Source organism: Canis lupus, chromosome 24 (assembly GCF_003254725.2).
Source record: "Canis lupus dingo isolate Sandy chromosome 24, ASM325472v2, whole genome shotgun sequence".
NCBI lineage: Eukaryota > Metazoa > Chordata > Mammalia > Carnivora > Canidae > Canis > Canis lupus.
This window is the reverse complement of record NC_064266.1, coordinates 23,237,521-23,252,291: the sequence shown is the minus strand read 5'-3', so window position 1 is coordinate 23,252,291 and position 14,771 is coordinate 23,237,521. Positions and strand designations below refer to the sequence as shown.

Here is a 14,771-nt window from a genome sequence, read left to right as displayed (position 1 = left end):
ACTTTGGGAAAGGTTTCTTTTCTGGTACCAGAACCAAAGATTTATTTGTTTTTTTTTAAAGAGCAACAGTAGGAATTCCTCTTTATAAATTTCAAATGAAGGGAACTTGCTTGTCCCCAACCCCAAACTAAATATACCAGCAACAGGTAAAATAAAACTCATTCCTCAGGGCTCCCAACCTCAGTACTTACCACTACCCTGTCCCAGCCCACCTAGGTTAAGGCTAAAGTTTGCAGAAGTCAAAGATACATAGATTCTTCTGATACTCCTCTGCTCCTTCTATAAGAGTTCTTGCAGGCTAGTAAGCCTTGGGAATCCAACCTTCCTTATGGATGAGGAGACAATGACATCCTCTGGATGCTTTGCCACAGCTCCTTGTCATGAAAGCTTTGTTGAACCCTAAGGGGAAAGCATTACTCCCTTTCTGCTGAGTTCCTCAAATAAGTGTGAAAGAACTGGGGTGAAGATGTGGATGGATGAAGCAAGGCCCCTCCCTCAGAACTCTCTAGATCCTGGGTCCTAATATAGCTTAACCTTCTTTAGGTCTCATCTGTAAATTATACATACATACCTCTCCTGCTTACTAAATTAGTAGAGAAAGCACTGGGCTCAGAGTCAGAAAACCTAACAGCTAGTTCCAGCTCTACCTCTAATTCACTGTGTGACCCTGAACAAGTTCTTTCACCTTCTTGGACCTTAATTTCTTTATCAATCTGTTTTTTTTTTTTTTTTTTTTTAGATTTTATTTATTTATTCATGACAGAGAAACAGAGACAGAGAGAGAGAGAGAGAGAGACAGGCAGAGGGAGAAGCAGGCTCCGTGCAGGGAGCCCGATGTGGGACTCGATCCCAGGTCTCCAGGATCACACCCCAGGCCAAAGGCGGCACTTAAACCGCTGGGCCACCGGGGCTGCCCTCAATCTGTTCTTCTGAAGGATCTTCTGAGGGATCAAAAAAAAAAAAAAAAAACTGGTAAGAACAGTAAATTTACTTAGTTTTATGTGAACGGTAAAGGAATGAGGGGATGGTCTCGAAAGCAAGCAAGCAAGGTAGCTATATCACTTTTCATTTGAAGGGTCTGCTCTGAGTGAAAGGATTAGGAAGAACTGTGGCAGACAGTGTCATTGTCTGTATCTACATCAAAAGACAGGTACCAACCAAGACTAAAAGAAGTTCATAAGCCACATGCATGCAAATCCCAAGAGGTCCAAGTGGAGAGAAAAACACACACACACACACACACACACACACACACACACACACACACACCCCAGAAGTCACACATTGCTCAGAAAAAGTAAAAGTAGTAATGATCAATTCAGTGATGAAGAGCTCAGACTAAAATCAGACACCTGGGTTTGAATCCTAGCTCTGTCTCATAACTAGCTTTGTGACCTTAGGCAAGGTACTGACCTTCTATACATTAGTTTCCTACATTTATTAAAAATTGCTCCTGCTTCATCAATGTTTTACTAGGAAAATAAATGAGACAGCATGGGAAAGCCCTTATCTCGGAGCCTGGCAAAAGTGACTCAATAATAGGTATTGTTATTCCATTTAAGTACCACAAAAGAATGAATCAGAAGCAACAAAATGGGGCAGCCCGGGTGGCTCAGCGGTTTAGCGCGGCCTTCAGCCCAGGGCCTGATCCTGGAGACCTGGGATCGAGTCCCACATCGGGCTCCCTGCATGGAGCCTGCTTCTCCCTCTGCCTGTGTCTCTGCCTCTCTCTCTCCTCTCTGTGTATTCTCATAAACAAATAAATAAAATCTTAAAAAAAAAAAAAAAAGGCAACAAAATGGTCTAGGAGGAAAAAAAGAAATGTACATTTGCCATTACTGCTATTAAATACCTATCATGTCCTATAGCCAAAGCTTTAATTATTTTCATTGATTCTTTTTTTAAAAAAAAATATTTTATTTATTTACTCATGAGAGACACAGAGAGAGCGAGAGGCAGAGACACAGGCAGAGGGAGAAGCAGGCTCCATGCAGGGAGCCCAATGTGGGACTCGATTCCAGGACTCCAGGATCACACCCTGAGCCAAAGGCAGGCACTCAACCACTGAGCCACCCAGGCATCCCTATTTTCATTGATTCCTAATAACCCTTTTGAGGTCAGAAGAATTATCCCTATCTTACAGGAAAAACTGAGCCTCAGAGAAAGAACTTGTCTAATATCACACAGCTAGGAAACAGAACTAACTGGAACCACAGTCTGACTCAAAGACTGTTCTTTCTACTACATACCTGGCACTTTCTTGTGCTCAAAAATAAAGAGCCCCCGCCCCCACATATAGGCACCACTGAGTTTCAGAAAATGGATCAAATTCTCCCATTTTGGGGGATCCCTGGGTGGCGCAGCGGTTTGGCGCCTGCCTTTGGCCCAGGGCGCGATCCTGGAGACCCGGGATCGAATCCCACATCGGGCTCCCGGTGCATGGAGCCTGCTTCTCCCTCTGCCTGTGTCTCTGCCTCTCTCTCTCTCTGTGTGACTATCATGAATAAATAAATAAAATCTTAAAAAAAAAAAAAAAAAAAAAAAAAAAAAAATTCTCCCATTTTGTATTTGATGGAGCAACTACTGGTTTTGCATGCCTGGGGAAAAAACGGGCAGAGGTGGAATGCAAGTGTACCATCAAGTTCCAGACTTGTAGGACTTAGCTTACCAGGCCTTCCCAAGGGGCTCTCAGCCAGTTATTGTAGTGGGAGAGGAGAGAGAGGGACTATTCCAAATTGGCTATCACCCAAAAGCACAAGATGTTCTAAGACTCTACCAAGCAGGGCACCTGAATGGCTCAAAGGCCTGCCTTTGGCTCAGGTCATGATCCCAGGGTCCTGGGATCCAGTCCTGCATTGGGCTCTCTGCTCAAAGGAGAGTCTGCTTCTCCCTCCCTCTGCCCATTCCCCCAGCTCGTGATCTCACTGTCTCTCACACTCTCTAAAAATAAATAAAATCTTTTTTTTTTATTTATTCATGAGAGACACCAAGAGAGAGGCAGAGACATAGGCAGAGGGAGAAGTAGGCTCCATGCAGGAAGCCCGAGTGGGACTTGATCTCAGGACTCCAGGATCATGCCCTGAGCCAAAGGCAGACACCCAACCGCTGAGCCACCCAGGCATCCCTAAATAAAATCTTAAAAAAAAAAAAAAAAAAAAATTATCAAAGAGTCAAGAAGCCATGAGAGGTTCAGCCTGGGCTGAACTCAAATACCTGATTAAAACATCTAATACTGGGAGGGAATACAATGCTATGAACACCTTTGCAAGACAACAGGTACCATGTCCTGGATGTGCATACAGACCCTATTTTGGGGAAGCACTTTACTATGGTCCAGATGACTACAATTTAGTCTGAAAAGCACTCCTTCCAGAGTCAGGCCATTATTTTGTTACATTCCACAAAAAAAAATAATAATAATAATTTAAAAAATAATAATAATAAAGGACAAATTCTACAGGAGTACACAGAAACCAGAAACTACATATGGCAACTAGAGGAAAGGAGCCAGAAGTGAGAGAAAATTTGGGAAAGAACTGAATCCTGAACATCAAAGGCTTTTGGAAAGGTGGGGCACCAAGCAAAAGGGAGTGCTTCAGGGGGCTAAGGAAAGATTTTGACAGAAGAAATCATCTCCTATATTTGTTAAACAAATTTTTTTTAAATAGTATGTCCCTATCGAACTTTTGCTGTTTAGAGAAGGATAATCTCCAGAGCCTACAAGAAGACTGACTGAAAGAGCTATTGATGAAATGGTATTTTTCTCTGGAGAGGGGAAGAAAATAGAAGCTGGTTCTTTAGGTCTCTGGGGCAGCAACCAAGGCAAGAATAAGCAGACCCAGGAAATAATCATAGCATAACAGCTCCACGCTCAATCAGACAGGGGGCTCACCTGCGGGTGGCCTCAGACCCACTTGTGATGTGATCAGCACATGAGGGTGCACAACTGCCCACAACCAACAGGGAACATAAGATTGGGCACTGAGCAAATAGCCTTTGTCCCAGGAGCCATGCTTGCCAATCTATTTGTTCTTTTCTAGCTGTCTCCTAACCTCTTGGCCTCAAAACTCTGCCTCAATCTTTGTGAGGCCTGCTTTTCCCAGCCTTGACCATACCCTATGGCCCTGCAATTCTACCAGACTGCTCCCACTCACAAGGATACCTGACCTTGAATCTTATGACTGACTCTACTGTGGGGCTGCCTATGCCCAGGCATAATAAACCAACTGGCTGTGGTTTGCCATGGGGGCTAAAAAGATGACTCACTACATCATAAAAATGCAGCCAGGTCACAAAATAGCTCAGTAAAACTCTCCACTACTCCCCAACAAAGACAGGTGTCAGGATGCCCAGCATATCACAAAAGGAGGGCCTCAAGGGCAGCTGGTGTCTTACTGACAGGTGACGTTAGGGCTCTTGAGCCTAGTCCATGTCCGTGAATGAGAACATTATTCATGCCATAAATAGTTGAAACTCAATCCAGGCAGTCTCTAGGCTGCCTGGAGGAATGTCCAGAGAATACAACAGATGTGCAAGACAATCATTCTTGCCTCTGAAATTTTCTAAACAGCTAACAGCACTTCTCCTTCCTCAGCTAAAGCTGTCTCTAGTTTCCCCCTCCTCTTTCCCTAAAAGAACCAACCCTGCAGGAATCATCAAGGGAGCCACCAGTAATTACTGTTTTGTTTTCTCCATGCTAATGAGACAGTTGGATGGTTCCCCTTCCCCCTCCCTAATTGGAAGGGAGAATCTAAGGCTTTATTATCTGTAACCCACACACCAAAGCTTGGGCCAGACAGTGCTCTGCAACTGAACTGTGTAGATGATGGCTTTCTGTCCCCAGTGAGACCAGAGTTGGAAGAGGACCCACCATTTTAGAAAGGGCAGACCAGAGTGGCAGGAGGATCTGTCCAAAGTCACAGAAGGAAGTCAGTGAAAGGGCCAGATTCCTACTCCCAGTCAGGGCACTTCCCACAACATCCAGACTTCCTACAGTACAGAATGACTTTCGTGGTGTCCTCAATGTGGAGTCAGGAACTGCAAGTTTCAAGGTCACATCCTGGTTTGGTTTTTTGTTTTGTTTCATTTTTACAAAGAGAGCGCACCCAAGCACGTGTCTGGGGGTGAGGGCAACAAAGAGGACCATAGGGAGAGAGAGAATCTTTAGCAGGCTTCAAGCCCAGTACAGAGCCAGGCCCAGCACAGAGCCAGGACACAGGTCTCAATCTCACGACCCTGAGGTCATGACCTGAGCAGAAATCAAGAGTAGGATGCTTTATCAACTGAGCCACCCAGGTCCCCCTACACATAATGGTTTTGAATAGGTACTTAAAAAGCAACACACAATGTTCTTTAGATATAGACTCAGCCCCAAGAATCTCAGTTCTGGGATAGAAAGCTGGAATCTAAGAAATAATGATAATTTTACCCAAAAATTAAAATCGCAAGAAGATGGTCAAAAACAAAACAAACAAAAACAAAAACAAAAACAAAAACTAAACTGAATCCCAGCTAAAATGCACAGATTTTTGTGTTTTTTTTTTTTTTTTTTTTTTAGTTATATGAAGGCTATAGATACCAAAAGGGCAGGATCCAAAGTTAGCCTTAAAAATGAATTTCAGGTCTAGTGGCTAAAAGAAGGTCCTGTGGATAGTACACCTGGACCTCAGTCAGCTAGTCCAATCCCCATATGTCACAGATGAAGAAATTGAATCTAGCACTATTGGGAGCTTAAGAGGAGAGGATGCACAGTGAAGCAGCAGGACTGAAGAATGTTATAGCCTAGAGCTAGTCATGGCCTGCCTGGATAGCCAAGGTCAGAAAAAAAAGGAAGACAGAGTCTCTGGGAAAAGGAGCCAGTATTTGAAAAGCTGCACTGAAAAGAAAATGGCTCAAGTTCTTATACTGGAATAATTTGTAGAATCTAACAAGGCTTTTTTTTTTTTTTTTTTTTTTTTTTGCCTTAATACCATCTCCTGTCAGCCTCTAAAACCTCTTCTCTTTCTTCTCACAGTCTATCCTAGCTCTATCATCTCAAGTAAGGATCAGCAACAACTCCAATCCAGTCCTTGAACTAATTCTGACTCCAGGCAGGAAATATTTAAATCCGTCTTAGCCACAACCTCTAACCTCTACCCACAGGGCCTGGATATCAATGCTTCCTCCCCATTTGTTACCAGAGTTGACGGTGGGCTCCCTGTAGTATTCCAGGATACTGCCAGTGCTGACCACCGGGCTTCACCTTTTAGAGGTAACAAAATCTTGTGCTCTATTCTATAATTGGGTCCAAGTCCCTGTCATAACCTCTGCCTTAGTCGCCTAACAACTCTGGCTCTCCTAAGACTAAAGCCTACCTTTGAATCCAAGGCCAGATTTCCCCATCAGTGGCCATTCTGCAGGCCTAAGAACCTGAACTTGAGTTTACTGCCCTCCCCACCCTTCAGCAGGAAAGATAACATGGTACAATAGAAATAGCCTGCATGGGATCCCTGGGTGGCGCAGTGGTTTGGCGCCTGCCTTTGGCCCAGGGCGTGATCCTGAAGACCCGGGATCGAATCCCACGTCGGGCTCCCGGTGCATGGAGCCTGCTTCTCCCTCTGCCTGTGTCTCTGCCTCTCTCTCTCTCTCTGTGACTATTATAAATAAATAAAAATTAAAAAAAAAAAAAAAAAAAAAAAGAAATAGCCTGCAGACAGACCTGGGGCTGAGCCCTGGCTCTGCCACCCAAACTGGGTAGGCACGGGTGTATCCTCTTAGAGCTCCTATCACAGCTTACCTGTCTGTCTCCTCTACCACTCTCCCCTATTGGGAACAAAGAGTATTTGTTTCCCTTTATCCTCAATGAGTCAGTCACTGTCTCCTGAATGATCCTCTAATAAATTCCCACTATCTATAAAAGACAGATAATATCACCTATCTCAGAGCTGTGAGATAAATAGGAAAAAGTCTGTAAATTGCCTGGATAAACACCTTCCTCTACTGTATCATGGATGCTCAGGGCCAAATGTTTGCCCGTACTGAATAGACTGCCCATCCTAGAGACACCATGCCTTGCTGAACCTCTAGGATCACATGGACATGACCTCCACAGCCTTTTCCACTCCAGTAATTAGACTGAGTGCCAGTTCCTGAAGCCTGCGGTAAAAACAGCTAGAGACAGGACTACTACTCTACTCACAGTCAAATGCAGAGAATTTCAAGTAGATCAAGTGTGGGAATATACTAATATTCTAAATTGAAAGGAGAAGGGGAACATAGGGGGTTGGGGAGAGCGGTGCTCTGAATCTTAGAGAAGAACTCTCAAATTCCAAGAGGTGACTAAAGTCATTTGTATTGGAGCCTACAAAAGGACCAGAGACACGAAACAAAGGGGCTGAGGTCACATAGTAAGCTTTGAAACCCACGACTGGGGATCCCTGGGTGGCGCAGCGGTTTGGCGCCTGCCTTTGGCCCAGGGCGTGATCCTGGAGACCCGGGATCGAATCCCACGTCGGGCTCCCGGTGCATGAAGCCTGCTTCTCCCTCTGCCTGTGTCTCTGCCTCTCTCTCTCTCTCTCTATCATAAATAAATAAATAAATAAATAAATAAATAAATAAGAAACCCACAACTGCCATATCCCCATCTAGTGTTTTTTTGTACATCCTACAGGGCAGATGTACAATGTTCTAGGAAAAGGGGAGGCATATGGGGTTCAGTATAGTGGTAAGGAGCAACTCATAAGTGATGTCAAGTGCTACTTATACAGTTTCTGGCTGGGAAAGGTGATAGAGAAATAAATCCAGTCTTTGGTTTTACAAAGGCCTAATACGCTCTGGAAGCTGAAGGGTAGTTGTTCAATGTGGCTAGAATAAGTCTAAATGGTTAAGGAAGAAAATGGGTACACAGTGTCCTCAAAGAATGAGCCTCTTGCCCACAATGCCAGCTGCTCTAGGTATCAAAACCTTCTTGTTCACCCATCCCCAACTTCTCAAGACAAACTATGTACCAGATTGAGGATATTTGTGTTTTCCATTAGAGGGCGCTCAGACTTATAAACTGGAAGTACAAAGTGGCAGAGTAACAGCTCTGCACCATGTGGAATAATCTGAATCCTTTCTTTGTTCTATTTACTATATTCACCTGAACTTCTGACAAGTGATTTTTCCAAGGTCATAGAGCTAATAAGGGCAAATCAGGACTTACTGGCATCCTGTGTACTTTTGTGACCATGGTGACTTTCAGCAAATTTGACCTATATAAAATTTTGAGAGGTAGGCAGGGCTAGAGTCTTTGCTAAATCATGCAGTCCCTTCTGCAAAGTCTCATTTGATACCTCCAATTCATTTCAGGCTTTAGAGAACTTTCATAATTACCCTCTAACTCAGGCCAGCAAACATTTTCTGTATGGAGCCAGAAAGTATTTTTAGGTTTTGTGGGCTATAGCAATCTCTGTAGTATTCAGCTTTGCCATTGTAGTATGAAAACACTCATAAAGAAACAAACAAATGCAGCTGTACCCCAGCACAATCTTATGAAGAGAGGCCACAGACTGGATTCAGCCCATAGGCCATAGTCTGCTGATACCTATTTAACTAATCTACTGTCTCCAATCACCCTGGCTCCCAATCCATCATACACACTCATTAAGACAAGCACTGCACCTTCATAGATTCCCTTTGCCTACAAGATAAAAGTTTAAACTCTACCTCCACCCTCTACCACATCCTTCCCCTGCACGGTGTATTCCAATCACAGCAGACTGTCACTTGGCAACTTCCTACCTCTCCCCCCATGCTATTCCCTGATACCTGCAATGCCTCCATTGATACCTATTCAGGGACAAGTTCATATGGCAACACCTATGAAAAGTGTTTGCTTGCCTTATATAATTAGTCATATGTACATGGCTGTCCCTCACCCACCAGTGCCTCCCCCACTCCCCCGCAACTGTCAGCTTCACAAGGGCAAGTACTGTGCCATATTCAATTCCGTATCCCTTGCAGTACCTAACACATCAGCTAGTGTCCGCTGACTGAAAAGGCTTGGCTTCTGGGCTGAAAGGAGGTCACCAGAACATGGGGACCTTTGTTTCTAACAAAACCATGATATGACTCACAGCATCAACAGAGCCTTCAGTCTGCTTCAAGAGCTGCCTCTTCTCCTGCTACCCTCTCCCATGCCCCGTTGTGTTCCCTGGGACTGGCCAGGTAACTAGTTAAGACCCAGCATTTTACTAGGTGGTTCTAGCCTGTGCTGAGACATGGGAAGAGAAGACACATCTTATTTTCAGAGCTCCCATCCCTGACCTCAAACTATATCCTTAATAACAGCCATAAACTGATCCCAGACCCATATTTAGCTCTAGATCAGCAGACAGCCTTCTAACAAGCACAGATCCCTCATCCCTGAAGGCAGGGGATCTTACCCAGGAAAACGCTCAGGGCATGCAGTCTAACCTCAACTGAAAAGGAAACTCCAAGGTATGTGGTTAAGAATCCCTAGGAGTATGACCTCTGCAAAGGGATCTCCACTGAGATTAAAGGTCCTGGGCAAGCCTATAGCCCACAAGTATGGCTATCTTAGCTTGGAGAAGCTATGAAGCCAAAGACTAAATTGCTGATGGGGGAAAAAAAAAAACAAAAACAAAACACCACAACAAACACACAAAGAATTTTTCTCCTATGCCCCGAACAGAACAACATTCCATCTGGGTACGTGAGCTTGTCAGAGGCATGGGGTACTTAGCATATCTGCCATTCCAGGATTACGGCTGTCAAGTTTTAATTAGGGTAATTAGAGTTAAAAATGTAATTTCATTTCAGGGTATTTTGAACAGATTCCATTAACTTCTTTTTCTTTTTTTTGAAAGAACATAGAACGGAGGGGTGGGCTGAGTGGAGCAGAGGATTCTGCCATGGGAGAAGTGAAGCCATGTGCCTGGGCCAGATAAGCTTTCAAACCACTGCCCAGAACCCGCAGCATGCACCTCTACAGGCTCGGCCCAGGCGACAAAGGGCTGCTGCTCTTCAGCTTTCTTCCTCAGTTCCCTCCCAGAAACGAAGATTCAGTCAGCCTCTGCTAATCAATCTACCTCCTTTTCCCCTCCTCCTGCTCCTGTATTACTGCCATTCAGTAGCTACTATTACAGCCCCAAGTCTAGCAAGGGACAAGAGCTTAGATGGACATTCTGATTTGCTACAAGTTAGGGACTTTGTTAATGTCTACCCTTTGGTCAGGAGTTCCTAGCCACATTTTTATGCTTTTCTTTGTGCTAATCCCCTAGTCTGGAGTGACCCTCCTCTTTGCCTTGCCTGTCTCAACTCTTCCTCTTCCTTCAAGAAGCACAGATCAAAGTTATCCTCCCTAGGAAAGCCCACCACCATGCCTGTAATCCCAGAATTTCTTGCACATGCCTCCACTACTGTGGTTTGTTTCCTTGCTGGACTCTGATGCTAGATTGTGAGGTCTTTCATGGCAGAGAATGGGTCTACATCTGGGAATCTTTAGCACTGGCACAAGCCCTGACACATAGGAAATACTCAACAAGTATCTGTTGAATGATCAACCACAGGGGGAATTTGACCACAACTGGTAGCTAAGCATGTTAAGCCCTCAGCTACTACAATGCCTAGAAATATCCAGTCATGAATCCCTTCCCCCTCCTTGCACACGGCCAGTTCAGAAACCTGACTCTGAACTCCTTGAAGGAGGAAGTTCTCCCATTGATCCCAAATGATGATTGATCTCTCCCATTAAAGCATGCTCATTCCTTAGGGACTGTGGAAAGGAGATGAGAAAGCAAAAGCAAGCAGAGCATCCCCCCCGCCCCCAATACTCCTCATCAATGATTTTTAAGAATCTCCTTTAGTATTTGAAGGGCTTTACGGGGAGACGGCCTGAGCTCCAGTTCAATCTGTAAAAAGATAAGGTTGGGACGCCTGGGTGGCTCAGTGGTTGAGCATCTGCCTTTGGCTCAGGTCGTGTTCCTGGAGTCCTGGGATTGGGTCCTGCATCAGGCTCCCCGCAGGGAGACTGCTTCTCCCTCTGCCTGTGTCTCTGCCTCTTTCTAGGTCTCTCATGAATAAATAATTAAAATCTTTAAAAAAAAAAAAGAAAGAAAGGGATGGCTCTGGTAGAAAACGGTTCATCAGCTTAGAATCACTATTGCAAATGCTCAGAAATGTTATACTGTAGTACAATAAAAAACATGCTATGTGACACAAGGATAGCCAACTCGTTTCGCTTTTCTGAGCTTTAGTTTCCTCTTCAAACCTATCCCAGTAGGTTATTAGGAGGAATAAACAAACAAAAGGGCTTTAAATCAGCATTTAACTCTTAGGTATTTAATAAGTGATTTTTCCATCTGAAGAGGACACCTGTACTATGTACCTAGCATCATGTTATATGTAGGTTTATAGATAGAGGTGAGGAAAACATATCAAAGGGAGTACAAGTTAACCATTTCTCAGTCTGCTCAGGGCAGCCCTGCCTGCTATTCCCAGGGGAAGAGCGCTATTCCAGCAAAACCGTTGTGTTGACAAGTGTAACCAGAGCCACTTAATGGTAATCAGATTCTCCCTAGTTAGGAGCACCCCTCTAGCCTCCTCCCAGTCTCCCCAGGCCTGGCTGCAGGACCATTATCGATACATTTCTAATTAGGACCTGTGTCAGTGCTTCTGACAAAAGGTCAGGGCCTAGGCTGCCTCTGCTGGTTTCTGGCCAAAGCATGAAATGCTCTGCCCAGGGCAGACCCAGAGAACCAATACTTAGTTGAAAAGGATACCAGACTAAACTCATCATAAAGCAGTACAAAATTTTAGAGCTGAAAGGGTCCTTTACAAGCATGAGCTTTGTTATAAGTGAGAAAGCTGAAGTCCAAAAAAGATAATTTGTCCAAGGTGGTACAAAAAAAGATAATGCAGAACTTACTTCTATTTCTTTCCTCTTAATAACTGCTTCCCAATCTGGATACACAACAGAAGGAATCTGGGAACTTGTTAAAATAAGTTTTTGGGATCCCTGGGTGGTTCAGTGGTTTAGCACCTGCCTTCAGCCCAGGGCGTGATCCTGGAGTCTCGGGATGGAGAGTCCCCCATCAGGCTCCCTGCATGGAGCCTGCTTCTTCCTCTGCCTGTGTCTCTGCCTCTCTCTCTCTCTCTCTGTCTCTCTCTCATGAATAAATAAATAAAATCTTAAAAAAAAAAAAAAGAGAGATACAGTTTTCTAGATTGCCTGAGTGGTTCAGTTAAGCATCTGCCTTTGGCTCAGGTCATCATACCAAGTCCTGGGATTGGGCTCCCTGCTCAGCAGGGAGCCTGCTTCTCCCTCTCCCAACTTGTGCTTGTTCTCTCTAGTACTCTCTCTCAAATAAACAAATAAAATCTTAAAAAAAAAAAAAAAAGTGAACCCTGAAATCACAGGACCAGTTTGCACCTAGGTTCAAATCCACCTTGGGTCATAATAGTGCAATTTAGAAGCAACCCTCTATTGTCTGTCTGACCCAGCTTTCCCCCACCCCAAACATGACAAAGTTATTTTAGGGGCCTCAGAGGTATCGGTCATAAACAGTTCAGACTTCCTATGGTCCACTAGCATGTCTGTCAGCAAAGACATTTCCTTTCAAAACTAGTTTGAAACTAAAATGTCTTTTATGCAGAGTAGAAACACCCAAGGAAGGGATATGGAGGGAATAATGGGAGATGCTGTGGTACTGAGTGTGAGACATGGGGTGTGGGAAGATGGATCTGTGTATAGGGGAGGACTTGTGTAGATATGTAAGGAAGTAGACAGTGGTGTAAGTCTTGCAGATATTGTCATAACACATATAATTCTGAGTATCTGGTTAGAAAATAATAGGACAGGGAGTATAGGAGGATAAATGTGTGGGTACATGGCAGGAGGAGGAAGTAGATAACTTGAAGGTGTAAGAGAGATAACACGGATGTGTATGGAAGAGAAGCAATATGTGCACCTTTGTGACTGAATTTTGTGTCTATGTATTGCAAAGCATATGAACTTATAGGAACAGGAGGGAATGTGTGTGGCCTAGATACTTATATGCATGAGAAAACAGATCCATGAGTGTATCTGACTCATCCAGCCCTAGCTTTGCCTGAAGGCTCATACCCACTCAAGGGCAGGCCTGTCTGCAGAAATTTCTCATTAAAATTGACATTAGGGATCCCTGGGTGGCACAGCAGTTTAGAGCCTGCCTTTGGCCCAGGGCGCGATCCTGGAGACCCGGGATCGAATCCCACGTCGGGCTCCCGGTGCATGGAGCCTGCTTCTCCCTCTGCCTGTCTCTGCCTCTCTCTCTCTCTCTGTGACTATCATAAATAAATAAAAATTTGGGATCCCTGGGTGGCGCAGCGGTTTGGCGCCTGCCTTTGGCCCAGGGCGCGATCCTGGAGACCCGGGATCGAATCCCACATCGGGCTCCTGGTGCATGGAGCCTGCTTCTCCCTCTGCCTGTGTCTCTGCCTCTCTCTCTCTCTGTAACTATCATAAATAAATAAATAAATAAATAAATAAATAAATAAATAAATAAATAAAAATTTAAAAAATAAAATAAAAAAATAAAATTGACATTATAAAAAAATATAAATAAATAAATAAATAAATAAATAAATAAATAATAATAAATTTGACATTATGACAACTAAAAAAAAAGAAAAGAAAAATGGTAACAACACCCCCAGCATCGTGGGAAGTTAAAAAAAAGTCAATGCCAATAAAACAGGACAGACACATAAGAAGAAATTATGCCACGATTACTTCTCAGTTTCAAAAGGGAGGTGTTTATTTGGAGTTAAATATTGTATAAATGATTCACATCTCAACTCAAAGGACTGGATTTCCTGGGTAACTTGGGGAAGAGGGCAAGAAAGAAGAAAGGAGGTAGAGAAAGAAGGGTAAACAATAAAATTAAAAAGGGGAGGAGGACTGGAAACATACGAAAGAAAGGGAGAGGGCTGGAAAAAAAAAACAAAAATAAAAGGAAAGGGGGTTATAAGAAATAGGGAGAAGGGAAGGAAAGAAGAAAGAAAAAAGGAAGTAAAGAAAGAATTTCCTTTAGGCTGGCCTAGAAACTTAGGATACACTCTAGTAGGAATTCTGGCTAAGGGGATGAGTGGAGTAAGCAGTGGAGCCTGAACTCCATACTTCCTCATTGCTTTTATTCCAACTATACCCCCCATTTAGAATATTCTTCCCACCATATTTGCCAAGTTGAACTTCTTCTAAATCTTCAAGACATATTCAAAGGCTACCAGCTTTTAGAAGCTTCCAAGATTCCTCCCAGTCAGAAAGTAGCTCTCAAGAACTCCCATAAACTTCCACAGAACTTTGTCACATTTGACCTGTAGGACGTAACATTCAGTTTTATACCACGGGTATCAGTACATGTACATTTCCGTTATTCATTCTGCAAGTACTATTTGTGCCAGGATTTTTACTGAGGTACAAAAGAAACAGAGATAAGTAGTACACTGTTCCCTGGCTCATAAGATCTCAATTTCATGAATGAGAGCAGTTTTTGGGTGTGATACAACAACGGAGCACAATTATAGAAGCAAAATGTAAAGAAAAATTCTGCTTATGGAGTGATTACAGAAAGGTTCATTGAGAAGATGGCATTTGAAATGATGAAAAAATGAAACAGGAGCTTGTCTGGTAAGGAGGCTGGGAGCTGAGAGCTTTCTACTCAGAGGGAACTGCCAAACAACAAAGTCATTCTGAGCTGAGCAGGAGCACAGGGAAACAGTGGGTGTTACCTTGCTGCTGACAGAAGGCA

The 14,771-nt window shown here is 43.8% G+C and overlaps 1 protein-coding gene across 9 annotated transcripts in view; it reads right to left on the bottom strand.

The window, feature by feature from the left end:
- The window catches only part of RALY (RALY heterogeneous nuclear ribonucleoprotein), a 154,535-nt gene that overhangs the window by 50,967 nt on the left and 88,797 nt on the right, over window positions 1–14,771 (bottom strand). The gene's annotated exons all lie outside the window — the stretch shown is intronic.